General features: G+C 38.7%; 1 long non-coding RNA gene across 7 annotated transcripts in view; it reads left to right on the top strand.

Moving 5' to 3' along the window:
- Positions 1–12,930: 12,930 nt before the first annotated feature.
- LOC140740782 (uncharacterized) overlaps positions 12,931–15,266 on the top strand; it is a 177,627-nt gene continuing 175,291 nt past the window's right edge. Inside the window, exons 1-2 of one of the 7 annotated variants that reach the window (XR_012101925.1) lie at positions 12,931–13,098; positions 13,241–13,348. This is a non-coding gene — a long non-coding RNA (uncharacterized lncRNA). Of the gene's footprint in view, positions 13,116–13,172; positions 13,349–15,266 lie in introns of those variants that run through there. The other 6 variants (XR_012101926.1, XR_012101928.1, XR_012101927.1 and 3 more) reach the window with 6 other exon arrangements.

Genomic DNA, 15,266 nt, shown 5'->3' with positions numbered 1-15,266 from the left:
CATGATCGTTTATTTTCACTGCTTCTCAAATGTATTTCAATTTATTTCATAGAACCAAGTCCTGTCTTTGCTTAAACAATGATATATGAAGTTATTTTTAGAAAACAAAAGATATTAAAATTATTTTCTGCAACGTGAGCAGCTGTTTCCAGTTATGAAGCATCTTTAACATGGTAGCAATGTCCCAAGCTGTTTCACATAAGTAGAATTGGATCTAGCGCCAAAGAAGGAGATACAGGGCTTAAAGTCCTCGTCAGACTGATGAGTTTTGTATACTGTGTTAGAGCTGAATGAAAGGTGAGTCAATTTAGGGAAAGAATTTCAAAAGCTTAGATCTTATACTGAATGCCAAATGAGTGGCTTCCAGGAAAGAGACTTTTCTGAACATCCCTCTGACATTAGGAGGAATTTGAACTCTTCCTACCATGTGGTGTGCAGGCAGTGGAGTTGAAAGTGTGGAGGGCATGTGTGCTATTGGATTTTATATCCATACACCATCACCAGCTTTGTTTCCAGGCAGTTAGGGTGGACTAAAGAACCAGAGCAGCACCTTTTCTCTTCAGCATCACCATCCACCTTCACAATCTGCCATTGTACATCTGGTGCTGGATGGAATGAATGCTTAGGGTGTGGGCAGGGTGTCGATCCAGCGAGCTGCCTAGTACTGGATGGCAGTGAGCTTCACGTGAGTTGTGAGGACTGCGCTCCTCCAGGGGAGCGAAGAGTATTCCATCATGCTACTGAACTGTGCCTTGCGCATTGTGGAAAAGGCAATGGTGTCAGGAGTCAAGTCATTGGCAACAGGTTACCCAGTCTCTGCCACACTCCTGCAGCTGCAGTACTTATGGCCACAGGAAACCAACAGCGATGGTCTTGGCAATGGTGATGCCAATGGAAGTCAAGAGTAGGTGCTTTGACTCTCTTGTACAGAGTCATTTCATGACATTTCAGTGAAGTAAGGACGATCACTAATAGGAATGCACACAGGTGGATATCTATCCCCTCCAGCCCGTGATATGAGTGCTTTTAACTCTCTCTCCAAAAATGCTTAATCTCTAAGCACACTGAAATTTATTTTCATTTAAATTTGCCTAATTAAATATTGTGGAATTTAAAAATTGAGTGTCAGTAATGATGACAATAAAATTACTGGATTGTCATAAAAACCCATTTATTCTTTAATGAGAGGAAATTAGATGTTCTTACCTGAAATGGCTAATGAGTGACACTGGCACACCAGCAGTGTGGTTGACTTTTAACTAACTTCTCCAGTGGTTCACTTCCCTCTCCGTTCAAAGGCAATTAGAAATGTGTCCTCAGTGCTAGTGTCACCAGTGTGTATGATAATTACCCTCTGAATTTCCTTTTGTCCATTCAAAGATCTTTTTGGAATCTATTAGCTTTTACATCATATTTATTTAATTGAGGTTTATGTCTTTGCTTCCAGCAAATTTCAAGGGCAAAATTATTATGGCCCCTTTAAAGGGTACATTTTGACATCTCCCTATCATTAAAATCTGATAACTTCCCCACCACCATCCTGAAATAGATGAGTTGTTCCTCAATGACCCCACTGGGAGCATCTTGACCATCACATTAATGTGATGCAGTGGATGAAATCCACAGGCCCTCACCACAGTGCCACAGATCGAGGCTATTTAGGTTCATGAGCAGATTGAGTCATTCAGTCCCATTCCCTTTCCCTCTTTGACCCTGAAACTCGCTTGCCTGTCAGCTCCTCTTTGATTCTTTTCTTCTTTAGGTATGCTACGGAGCAATTTATGGAGGCCAATTAGCCTCTCAGCATGTCTTTCGGATGTGGGGGAACCTGCACGGTCTCAGGAGGAACATGGAAACTTCACACAGGCAGCGCCCAAAGTCAGCATTGCTCCCCAGTCCCTGGTACGGTGATTCAGCAGCACTAACTGCTGCAGCACTTTGTCCTTGGGTGACATTCGATGAGTTCCATTGGAAAGCATCTGTAACGGCATCACAAGAACTTGATTCATTATCAATATAGACTATCAGCACTTCCCTAATATAGCAGGCTGCTTGCATTACAATTTTTATTCGACGAATTACTTTAATAATCTGCACCTATGATTGATGTGCAGAATTATAAATCTGACAAAAGATGGAATTGAATATCTACAACACATATATGTAATTTAAACAAATGCAACACTATACAACAGAAACCTACCAAACTGCTACATGACAGCCTGGTACATAAACACTAATGCCCCCGAAGAGAAAATCGTACAACAATGTCCAGTCTCTCATGGGAAAAGCCCTCCTCACTGTTGAGCACATCTACACGAAACGTTGTCGCAGGGAGTCAGTATCCATCATAAGGAACCACCACCACCCAAGCTTTGCTCTCTTCTCACTGCTGACATCAGAAAGATGGTACAGGAGCCTCAGGACACACAGCACCAGGTTCAAGAACCCCTCAGCCATCAGGCTGTTGAACCAAAGGGTATAACTTCACCTAACTTCACTTGCCCTATCATTGAAATGTTCCCTCAGTCTATGGACTCACTTCCAAGGACTCTCATCTCATGTTCTCAAAATTTATTTGTTTGTTTGTTTATTTATTATTTTTTTCTTTATGAATTTGCACAGTTTGTTGTTTTTTGCACAGTAGGTGAACACTTATTATTCTATTATGGATTTATTGAGTATGCCCGCAAGAAAATGAATCTCGGGTTGTATATGGTGACATATATGTAGTTTGATAATAAATTAACTTGGAACTTTGAAACTACACAAATCCATTTATCTCTTGTAAGCTGGAATTTGTGTATTAAACAATGATACAACCTCAGGGAGTTCAGGCCCATAATTCCTTGAAAGTGTTATCAAAGGTAGATTCAATGAATGTATAAATTATACAACCTTGAGATTAGTTTTCTCACAGGAAACCCAAAAGAACCCAATAAAGAGAAAAATAAATAAAAGACCTGATGCACAAGAGAAAGGGAAAAAAACACAAATCAAGCCAACAACTGAAGCCAACAACAAAATTCTGAACTAAATTGAGTCCTCAGATCCAAACCCCAGAGTAGCCCAGAGTAGGCCCAAAACCCCAATTATCAGTTCATCATATGCATGGGCACAGAGCATAGCAGCTGAGGCAGTCTTCATAGCCTCAACACCATGGAGAGAAGAGTGATCATCGCGGAGAGTGAGTGAAATGGGCTCTTGACTTGGATCCCAACACTCTGTCTTTTCAGTCTATCTCAGGCCGTGTTTAAATTGACCAAACAATGAAAGGCTGTGGTGTCACAGGAGTGAACATCGTGGAGTGCAGGTGGAATCGGCTCTCAGCTCCAATCTGGGCTGGTGTTTCAATTTTCTAAATGGTGGATCATACCTCGCACTAGGACCTGGCTACTGTGAAGGGCTTGGGGCCTGGACCACACCACCCAATGGCTCACTCTGAGCCCAGATTTCACAGCCCAGTCCGAAACGGCTCTCAAGCTCTTCAAATCAGCTCAGTGCCCAGAGCAATCCAACCTCGCACCCAGGCCAGTTGTATGGGCATCGAGACTCTCTGCTCTGACTTCTTCTTTCCAAATGGCTCACTCCATCTGCATTGATCCCGCACCACACCATCCTGGCTCATTCCCCAAACTCACCTTGCCATCGCTCGTCCCCTCACTTTTTGCAGTGATGATTTTACACAATTTACCTCAGAAAAGGTGTTTTTAGTGATGTAGTGATGTTTTTAGTTGAATTTATTAACTTTTTAACTGCCAGGAAGCTGTTGCGAATGCTCGGGAGTGCCATCTTAACCAGAAGCTAGGTTCATAAAGAGAGCTTTGGTACATTGGCTTTCGTAGTTCCGTGTATTGAGTACAGGAGTTGGGATGTTATGCTGAAGTTGTATAAGATTTCAATGAGGACAAATTCAGAGTATTGTGTACAGTTCTGGTCACCTACCTACAGGAAAGATAACAGCAAGATTGAGAGCGTACAGAGAAAATTTACAAGAATGTTGCCAGGAATTGAGGATTTGAGTTATAGGGAAAGGCTGAATAGGTTAGAACATTTCCCTAGAGTGTAGGTAAATGAAGAAGATTTGCCTCAAGGTATAGAAAATTATGAGGGGTATCGATAGGGTAAATAGAAGCAGGCTTTTTCCACTGAGGTTGGGTGGCACTAGAACTATAAGTCATACATTAAGGGCAAAAGGTGAAATATTTAAGGGGAACCTGAGGAGGATCGTTTTCACTCAGAGGGTGATGAGAGTATGGAATAAGAAGCAGCAGAAAATGGTGGGTGCATGTTTGATTGCAACATTTTAGAGTAGTTTGGATAAGTATATGCATGGGAGGGGTATGGAGGGCTATGGTCCAAATGCAGATCAATGGGACTAGGCAAAATAACAATTTAGCACAGACTAGATGGTCTGAAAGGCCTGTTTCTATGCTGTATTGCTCTATGACTCTATGCCTATGCACAGGAGTTCCTCAGGTCATACTTGGTCATTAAATAAAGAGGAGGTGGATTGGTACCAAGTGCAAAACTTAAACCTTGAAGATGTGTATGCCTGTGAGGTAGCCAGCAATGCATTTAACTTTTAACTGTTTGTATTTCTTATTAGTAATAAGAATTCACTGATGAAAGCCAATGAAGACTTCTATGTTTAAAATGCTGAAAATGTTTCTAAGAAGTATTTTTAATAAGTGAGTTTGCCTTACTTCGTTGTGGCTTTCTTTCCTTATAGAAACAGCATTTTCCTTTCAGTAAACTGGGTTGATAGAAATAACATACAGTTCAGGCACTCCTTGCAATGATCATTTAGGGTTAAAAGTCACAAGAGTGCACTACTCTATTTAAATTAACAGACGCACATTTTCAAAAATACTTAGCTATCAAGTATGTTCTCAGCTCTGAAAAAAACGTATACATCCACAGTGCATTTTTTGTTATTTTTGTAAATGATTTTCTACTACAAATGTTTGACTTCCAGCTGAAACGAAATGTTCCCTGTAAAAATAACCATGATTGCTGTGTTAAACTGACAGAGCAATATTTCATGAATTGCTTCTGGTTCTATCTGCAGCATTTCAAGGGGAAAGAATTAGCTATAAGCAGGGAATAAGTTCTGGCAATTAAATGAAGGTGAAACATCACTTCCATTTCCTTGTTTTGTAAAACAAGTGCTGTCCAAGTGTTTGTTAGATAGTTTTATTGATTACATTATTTTGTTGGGTGGCATAAAATCTAAAACAATGTTTTTGTTCAATCGAACAGTGGTAAGGAAATGTAATTTTGATCCTTTGTCAAGTGGGACAGCAACTTATTCAATTAGGAGGGTGAATTGAGCCTTTGATGAAAGCTGCATTAAAGGTTCTTTTTATCATTCATTGCATGGGCTCTTTTAAATTCCACCGGTTTTATAGGATATTTTATATTCTTTTGCTGAAAATACAATTAGTTTATGACGCATTTGCTTCGATAAACAATACCTCCACCCCCACTTCTCTCTGAAGACTTTTCCTACAAAAGCAGAATATCAAAGCATTTGATGTCTCTGTGATTGCAATGGCAGATTGTGCCTGCAGGGGCTAGTCTTGCCTACAAATAATCACTCCTTCTCATGCTTTGGGAACTGTGCCTGATAGACTATGAAAATAATGTTTGCATTATGACGGAAAGCAGTTAACCTGGAGTGTTAAAGGCTATTTGGGGCAGCGCAGAAAAAGGCCAGTAATTACTTTAATAATCTACACTTGCTGACTGGTGCGCAAAAATTATAAATCTGACAAAAGATGGAATCGAATATCAATGGCACACACATATACATATACACACAAACACAACACTGTACAACAGGAAGACACCGAAATATACAAATTCATTTGGGTTGTATAAGGTGGAACTTGTGTGCGAAGCAGTGATACAAAGGCTGTACAGTTTGAGGTATGGAGATAGTTAAAAACTGTGTGCCCATTGGAGTATAAGTGTGCTTTATCTTTACTGACAGATAGTTTGACCAGTGTTAGGTTATCCTGATCCATTCAGCATACCTTCATTGCATCATAAATAAATCAGACAAATGACTTTTTTCCTTGGGTGAAATAAGCGCAAAGGGGAAATCTCTCCAGACGCTTCTATGAATCTCCTGATGGCAGCTGTGAACAATGAGTGAACTGCAACCAACCAATTACCCAGAATCCTTCCTTATCCAGACACAGAAATTATATTGCTGTATGATGGAGTTTTTGTATATTGAATTCAATAGTCCAGAGAATAAAAGAAAGGCATAATAGGGACGGAGGCTATTTAGATGAGAGCTACTGGGTGCTTAGGGCAGTTGTACCTTGATTATAAAAAATTTACTTTAATTTCTACCCCCACCCCCCCTCCCTACCTTGAACCCTTGGCAGCAATAGAAATGAACAGAAAACCCTGCATTAGCCAGGAGTAATTTAAATATTGCATTAAAAAAGCATTAGTGCTGTTCTCCCTGGCTAATGTAATGACTATAATTTTTGTTTGTATCTTTCAGTTTAAACTTCGCATCATACATATTGTGATTTAATGATTTTACTGCCATCTTTTAGTAGCTAGTATTTTAGAGAATATGGCCAAATCTCATTATCATATATTTCAAAAGTCTTTTATATTTTATACTTACCATTAAGAGTAGTTATGTATTAGCTATTATTCTGAAGAACATTGATGGAAGCAACATAACTACTCTCTGCTTATGAGACAAATGTATGTGAAATTCAGAACATATAGTGGCTCAACTGTACATTGCTAGGCATTAGTGACTGTGTGCTGATGTAGAATATTTATGCATGAGAACAGTATTTTTAGGCTTCATCTTTCAGTTAAGGTGTTAGCCAGAAGTGATTATTCCATCTGATTATGATGGCAAATGTGTCAACCAGACAGGACCAAAAACACTTTAAAAAGGCATTTTAAGGTCTGTGGATTTTTAAGGTAACCTAAATTGATGTTAAAAGTATGTAGAATCACTATAAATATACATCGCCTTGTAATTATCTTAATAACTATGGTTTAACGTTCCTTCATATTCAGGAAACCACTAAAAAAGCATCATTTAAATTAGAAGACAAATAGCAAAAAGCCCCAAGGAATTTACTGTTTTATTTGGAGACCCTGCCTAAATATATTGAGATAAAAAAATAGCTGGAAAGAAGAGCCAGTTCAAGTACTCCTTTCCCTATATGCTCGACAACATGTTTGATGGAACGGATGAATTATCTGGTAAAGGAGGGCTTTGGAGCACTAAATATTAAAATGCCCTAATAATTAGCCTTGTTAAAAATATACTGTTAATTATGTCAGTATCTAAAACATGAGCATATCGAAGTGTGGTAAATGGCTATGATTATTTGAGTAAAGCTAGTCTTAGTGAAGCCAGCTCTGATGTATTTTCACCAGTCTGCCCTCTCTGTGTGCACAGGTAAAACCACGAAGCAGGTGATTGAGTATGCACATAAGTGTAAGATTTAGTTGCTGTTTAAAAGAAAATGTGTGATTGAGCTACATTTTGTTCCCACTGGAAAACTTTTTCTCTCCTTCAGAGGTAGGAAATGATAACAGCATCGTGCTTTGGAACTGTGGCAGAGCACTGGACGCAGGCAGAGGGAAACAGATTGCACTGTCGTACTGGAGGATTTTTAATTCACGATGCAGTTGTTCACAGCAATTGCATGCAGCTGGCTGCAAAGTAGAATTTCTCATGTTGAAGTTCCAGACAGAAAAGATGCTGAGCCAATAAATAAAACAGCCACACACCTGGAATGAATAAATGGCTTGTGTTGCTATTGCAATATACTCTAGATTTATGCCCAGTTAGTGAATTTTAGGAAATTGGTGAGAAATGCATTAAATTACCATGTAGATTGCTGGCTATCCATAGTTTTATTTTACTTAATTGGCGCAAAGATTCTAAAGTGGTTCCAAAGTGCTTCAGTAATCAGCCATGTCAAAGAAAAGGTGCTTAACGAGTACCAATGTAAGATGGACTGCTTGTAAGCTGCAGCAGTGTAAGAAAGCTTTTTAAATATATCATATTACCATTGTGGACCTCATGTACCAGTGTATAGAATTCTGTGGAACAACACAGACAAGCCAGTGTAAATTTGATGATGAATACTGTGTAGAAACAGAAGTCTAGTCCATAACCTATAATTGATTAGGTGGTAGATGAATTAATATCCTTAATCTTTTCCATATTGCATAAAGTGGACTTGTGTGCCATCTTAAAAGAAGTGTTAGCCTTTAATGCACTGCCAGATTTGAAACAGTGCTTAATGTCCTCAATCCATCCAGTGTATTTATCCAATCCATGTCAGCGCTCTCATTTTTCCCCCTCTTTTACTAAGTGTTTACTCCTTTGGCAAGGAAAAAGCATTTAAAACTGATGTTCATGCTCTGATGCTTCAGATTCCTTCACTGCTGGTTTAAAAGGCTCCCTGTCTGAAATTCATCTCCAGTTACCATACAGTAATCCCCTAGGGTCCTCCCGATATTTAGCAAAAAAAAAAGGAGCCCTGCATCCACTTATGAGTGGGGTTTAATAACAGGCAAATGTGTTTCTTATTTTGCATCTTGTTAAGAAAGATGCATGCTATCAAGTAGTCTCCTGGTGTAAGGCTTGGTGCAGTGCCTGCAATTGTAATGATGTTCTGACTGTTAACACTCGCATCCCTCAACCACTTAAAATCCCAGCTGAGCTGAGACAAAATGACTTCATTTGTGCACTGGGCCGAACTGTGAAAGTTCTTTATATCTCGTCCTCTGATGATTTGTGCGGCATTTAAATGTGGAAATATGAGGCATAAACATGGCAGCAGTGCCACAGTACAAGCTGCCGATGGAGGATTTGTGCACCAAGTTCTGTTCAGCAAGATCTTATTGTGTGCTGATGTCTTCAATCTAATGTTGCAGTACATTGAGTTCAATATTCTAGGAGAGTTTAATGAATTATGGCAATGTTTTTTTTCTGCATAATGTATTTCCTTTGTTCTGAGTGAAAAAGTGGAATGTTGCAAGCAAGAGATTTCTTTTAGAAACCATTGACTTATAGTCAAATGTAAACCAGGTCTATCAGGATAACAGCAGCAGCATCCTTTCTATCTGATCCCCATCTAGACTGTACTTTTTACTTCACGGTAATGAGCTGGTCATGCAGGTGCTGAATGCACTTACAGTTAGTTTCTCATTTGCCTCAGAATTTCGGATGCAAGGCAAGAGAGCACGGCTGGCTAAATGTCCTGAGAAATACTTATGGCCTCCCTCTTCCTTTCCCATTCCTGTAATAGTGAAAAGATGAGGTTTTTAAAAATCCATTGTCAAACTTGCCCGGAGAGAATGATCTCAATAGAGGCAGCATGAGAGTACTGCAATTGGCTCAGCAATTCTCTGTTAAGGAGTGAAAAATTACCATCATTTGCTAGTATCCAGACGGGACCCCTGCCGGAAGTATGCAAGTGTAAATGTCAGGTGACAACGGAATAATGCTTGCTTGTGATGCCTTCTCTGACCAAATAGCCTGCCATTATTCACTGTCTATTCTTATACATGAATTAAAGGCCACTAGGACAATAAACCAGAGGGCTTTGGATCTGTGCTTTCCAAGCAGCAAACTCCCTCACTCCCTCCTAGGTGGCGATGGAAATTGTCACAGCAAAAGGCCTATCAATGAGCAAGTCATGACTAAACTACCAGAAAGAACCAGCATGCTAAATACAGACTTATTCATTCTGTGTTGTATTATTAATATAATTTTCTCTTGTTTCTGTAGAAAATGGTACTCTCTGTAACCATAATATTTATTAAGAAGCTGGTCTTGAAGAGGACAGGTGATCATTCAGAAATATTTTGATATACAGAACTGTGCAAATGTCGTATATATAGCTAACAGTCAATGTGGAGCAGAGAGTGAGTTTGTACTTTTCCCAGGAGTGAAGAATATTGGGAATGGTGAGGGTGGAATGCTGTGGAAGGGGTGTGGGTCAGGTGCCAGAGAAGGAGTGCCAGCAGATAGGGGTGGCCCAGGCGCACACGCACCCAGCCCCGAGACACTAGGCAAGGTCACTTGATTCCAAACAATTGCTTTTTGATCATTACAGAATGTCTCTCTGTTGCTTCCCGCTCCCTCCCCAATCCCTTCTTCTTTTCCCAAGCGTGAATCCCCTCCCCGCTGCCCGCTTCCTAAGCTCAGTCCACAATAGAGACCCATATCAGAATCAGGTTTATCATCACTCACATATGTCATGAATTTTTTTTTTTTGCAACAGCAATACAGTGCAATGCGTAAAATTGCTACAGTACAGTGCAAACGTCTTAGCACCCTAGCCTAAGGCTTTTACACAGTGCAGTATATTTTCACTTTGAAGCAGAAGATGCCATAAACTTGCTTTTCTCCAGAAGCTGTGTTTCCACTCATCCAGAAGGTGCAATAAGGAGCCAAATTTTGATGGCGGATGACTCGCGCTCTTTCCGCAGCTTCACTGGGGAAGGAATATTGTGGTCACTCGGGCTTTTTCAAACTGTTTATTTGCTGTATCACCAAGCCTAAAACAGGATAGTGTGGATTGCTCGTGTCTGCTAATGCTTCCTTAATTTATATCCTGCAAATAGCCCAAATAATTATTTTATTCACATAGATTTTTCCACAGAGTTGAAAGCAGTTTTAATGATACTTAAAAAAATCATATATTTTAAACAGAAAAATCCCAAAGGTATGCCATTATAAATTGTAATGTGAACAAAAGGCAACTGCATGGAGACTGATTTCATTATTTATATTAAAAATATACTAAGCCATGACTATCATTTATTTTTAATTTAATGCATTTTACTTTGTTCCTAGTGATAAAAAAGATAATTTAAAATATTTCTGTTTTCCATTAATGGCTTTATAGCTTTTTGCATTTTAATCTACTTTATTTGTATGTTTTAGGGTTTATAGGGATGCCTTAATCCTTTGTCTAATAGCTGAATATAAGTAAGATGCACTGAATAGGCAAAGCTTAGCGCTAAGATTTAAGTGTAGGCTTATATCACTGGCTTACATATCAAGCAAGCGAAAATTATGAGCTGATAGTCTCTTTTTCTTCTCTCCCCTGTCCCCACATTTTGAGATTGCATTTTTGATAGCATACTTTATTTGATTTTATTTTTATGAAGTTTTGTACTGTTGGCTTATTTTTTTAAAAAAATACGATGTAAATGATCCGTATCATCAATCTTTTTATTTGCATTAATCAGGATGTACATTTAACAATAAGACCATAAAGGATTGTTGAGTATGAAATATATCGAGCTTTTAAAATGTAAACAAATAAAAGCCTGTAGTCCATTTAAAAATGGTGTTAATGATTAATGTTAATACATCAATGAAGATTCAGATGCAAATGTAAGCGGCTATAATTCATGTCACATTCAGTAAAATATGGGGGGAAATGCTAAAATAATAGGAGGGTAAGAGAAAAAAACATAACAATCTCAGAAGGGCAGCTGTCTCACGCCCCAGCTTGGAAAAAGGCTGTTCAATAGGATTACTGTCCTCTCTCATAACCTATCAGTCTGCTGATCAGAAATTCATAATGCAGGCCATCTATTTTTCAGCTCCTGCAAGGTTGCATGATTGAATTTAAATGAGCAAATGCCAGAAGTGGGCTTTGACATTCACTCTTCATACTGTCTTTTTCATCCCCCTGCTTGCCACCATCTCGTAGCATGCAAATAGGAAGCTGCGATGATCACAAGTGATCACAAAATGGAGGATTTCAGCAGAGCGAGGGGAGTGAGGGGGAAAGAAAATAACGTAAATGGTTGCTGACGTGTCGTCAGTGGAGAAATTGCTGTTCAGAAACCATTTCTGTTGAAATTAGTAGAAGTAAAATTGTCTCACAACATCTTTGGACTGTCCTCCATTTCAGCCAGCCATTTGCAATCTCCCTATTTGATGTTGTTGATAATTATCCCACAGAAGGGTACTGCAAACGTCTGAAATAGCCAAAATTATCTTCCAACTATAATGATACATAATACAGTGAGAAACAAGAAATTTAGATCCCACTAGTGCATAAATAGACAAATTCTGCAGGAGACCGTAATGTCAGTGGTGTCGTTTATGGGTGTACCTTATTAGTTCTAACAGGCTGGTTAGCATGGGGTCACCTCCACGGCTGCTGCACGCCACAGCAGGGTCATGCGTCTTCAGGCTAAAACCAAGCAAAAACAAGCTGAAGATTCTGTCAGATCAGCCCAGCATGCAAATGTTGTCTTTTTTTCCCTTTGTGCATGTGTATCTGCGTATATGTGTGCGTACACGAGTTTGTCTGTTTTGTTTTCTCTTTCTCCACCAGCGTCCTCCCACCCCCCCCCCCCCCCCCCACCTTGCTCTATATCTGCAGGACCATGTGATCCTGTTCTGGGCACAGTAGATAAAAGAAGTACATGAACAGGGAATGAAATAAAGGGCATCAGCTTATCTCTGTTCCATACCTCTTCCCCACCACTTCACTTCATAAATTCGGATGAAATTTAAAACCTATATTAACTTATTTTTTTTTACAAGTTTTCAATGGCTTATTTCTGCTATCATAAATTAATGATTTTTTAAAAAATTGGCTTCCTTTCAATATGGTTGTCTTCTTTTAAAGCAGTCGTGTAATTTATCAGCTCTTGCATAATTTGGTTCAGAATTATGGTTTATCATTTAAACAGGATCAATTCTTTCTAAAAATCTGAGATTGCAGTTATTTTCCTAGGCATGCTGTTCTGATGTAACTGCAGCCCCTGTCAGAAATGTTTTCATCAAATTCGGTTACACAGAAGAAAGAGTCAGCAGACATGTGATTAAAATTACGTTTCTCTTGTAAAGTGTTCGATCAGTCCAAGGTGGACCTCTTCGAATGACATTTTCATCTGAATTTGTGTCATAGACTATTATTGAGTTATTTTCATATGAAGCAATTTTGATTGTGAATACATAGAAGGCATTGCACTGTTTTTAATCCCAGGCACATGCTTGCAATGTGGTTCTAGCCCCAAACCACCAACTCCTCAGAGCAACGTCTGGAAAAGTGACTCTTACAAGTTACGAAAGCCTTCAGGTTTTCCTTTGTAAAGCATTTAACTGTGACCCACCCCTCCTCTCTTCCCTCCCCCTATCCAAAGCTTCATGATGTCTTGCCTGCTGGCTTAACATGTAGTTGTCTTTTTATTTTTTATATACCAGTCACAACTCAGAGAGAGGAGGGGAGAGCAAAACCTTGAAGGATGGAGCTCAAAATTCAAAGCAGCCACAGGGAATTCCAAGGCAGGAGCACAAGGCAAACAAGCTGAGGTAAGGCAGTTCTATCCTTTTCCTCGTTTTATTTATGGCCTTGTAGTGCGAGACTTTAAAAAACTTGTACTTGACTGCCAAAGCAGATGAGCATGGAAATCATGTGAATATGCAAAGCAGGCTCACAGGCTGCGTTTGTGACACGTGTATGTGTGTATCCATCTCCCCTCCTCCTTGCCTCAGCGTCTGATCCTCAACAGATTGCTGTTGTTTCTTCTGATCACCAGCCCTGTGTGCAGAGTGGAGCTTCAAGCTCAGAAGCATGACATGATTGCAGTGTTTTTTAATGTGCGCTTTTCTAGTTCATTTGCATGTCAAAGCCACGGAGGTGTGAGGGCAGAGATTAGTATGGATATGACATAATGATGTTATGAATAGAATGTGATCGCTTATGCAAGTAAGCAGCCGAGGACTTCTGATTTACTGTACAAGGTTGATTAGTGCCAGGGGCTGTCAGAATGCATTCTTTATTAGGGCTGATTTTTTAAAAATGATAGTGCTTTTCAGTTTTATTTGTTTTCACTTCGGCATCATTTTTTAACCTGATTTTATCTGCAAGGAATTTTATGATCATTAAACATGAGGCACAGCTTGACAATCAGACATTTATTGGCAAAATTTATAGAATCTACAACAGTATTTGTGCACAAAAGATGCTGGGTTAAAAACGATGCACAAATATTTCTGTTTATATTATTACTTGTTATTTTTATTTATCAATAGAGGGAAATCTGTAGCTTTATATTTAACAACGCTGAAGTCAGATTGTAGTAATGCTGTCAAGGATGACTTAAACAGAGCGAGCCTGTGTTCAGAGTGCTGATGTTATGACGTATCAGCCCTGTCTCATATTTGCAATTTTAGTTAAATGTTGAATCAATTGCTTTTATATTAAAAATTATACCAATTTTAATTTTAATATTTTTTCCCAATTTCAGCATATGCTCTATTATTGAACAATGCATCAATTCAGTAAAAAATTGAGGGGGAAAAGCTTTGTTATTCATGGATTTAATCCCAGACATTCATTTGCTTTTATATAAGTAATAAATCGAGTAAAATAAAACTTCTTGTCTGCAATGCAGCGAGATTCTGTTTATTCTCTACCTGGTGTTTTAACTTGTGGAACGTTTGCTTTCCTCCCTTATAAGCTTGCAATTGCCACAGAGCTCCCACCGAAACCCTAGTCTGTAGTGCCAATAAGGAAGAAAGGCAGAAAAGAGGATTATTACTATTGATCCACCCAGGGGGATCATTAAACATCAGTATCAATCCACAAATCAGCAGTCTGTGGTAGTTGCTTGGGCAGTCATTGGCAATTTGTCCCTATTAGATGGCCTTGCCCGAGGTGTCGATGATGAGAGTGTGTCTTTATCAGAACTTCAGATAGTAATTTTAGATTTTTTTCAAAAAATTCCCGGGTCACATCAGAAAATGGAAGCATGGTATTTTGGTATTTCAAAAGTGATATAAACTTAATAAGTGCACTGGCCTTGTTTGACCTTTCATCCCCATTATTACTCAACAGAAGTATATTATACTTAGTGTGGTTTAGAAATTTACAGTATATTATCAGTTAACTACAAAATTAAATTAGCAAGTTAATACATCTTAAAATAAAATTCACAAAACGCAAGGTGTAAATAATAGAAATGTCACATCCTTTGAGTATTATGGGAAAGAAATTACACCTCTGATCATATCAGTAATTCACTGATCAAAAACTGATATTGATCTTCAGTAATCATAAATCTATAATAGTTATTTCTTAGTTCTCCACTACTTTCAGGTTTTGATCATTGGCAATTTGGATGTCTGAAATACAACATAGTAAATTACTTTCTACCATGTATTTTATTCATTTTCTTTAGGGTATCGATTTAATTTTTGCCACTATGAAGTTAACAATATAACTGCA

Source organism: Hemitrygon akajei, chromosome 17 (genome assembly GCF_048418815.1).
Source record: "Hemitrygon akajei chromosome 17, sHemAka1.3, whole genome shotgun sequence".
Taxonomy (NCBI): domain Eukaryota; kingdom Metazoa; phylum Chordata; class Chondrichthyes; order Myliobatiformes; family Dasyatidae; genus Hemitrygon; species Hemitrygon akajei.
Note: the sequence above shows the minus strand (reverse complement) of the source record. Positions and strands in the feature narration are given on the sequence as shown.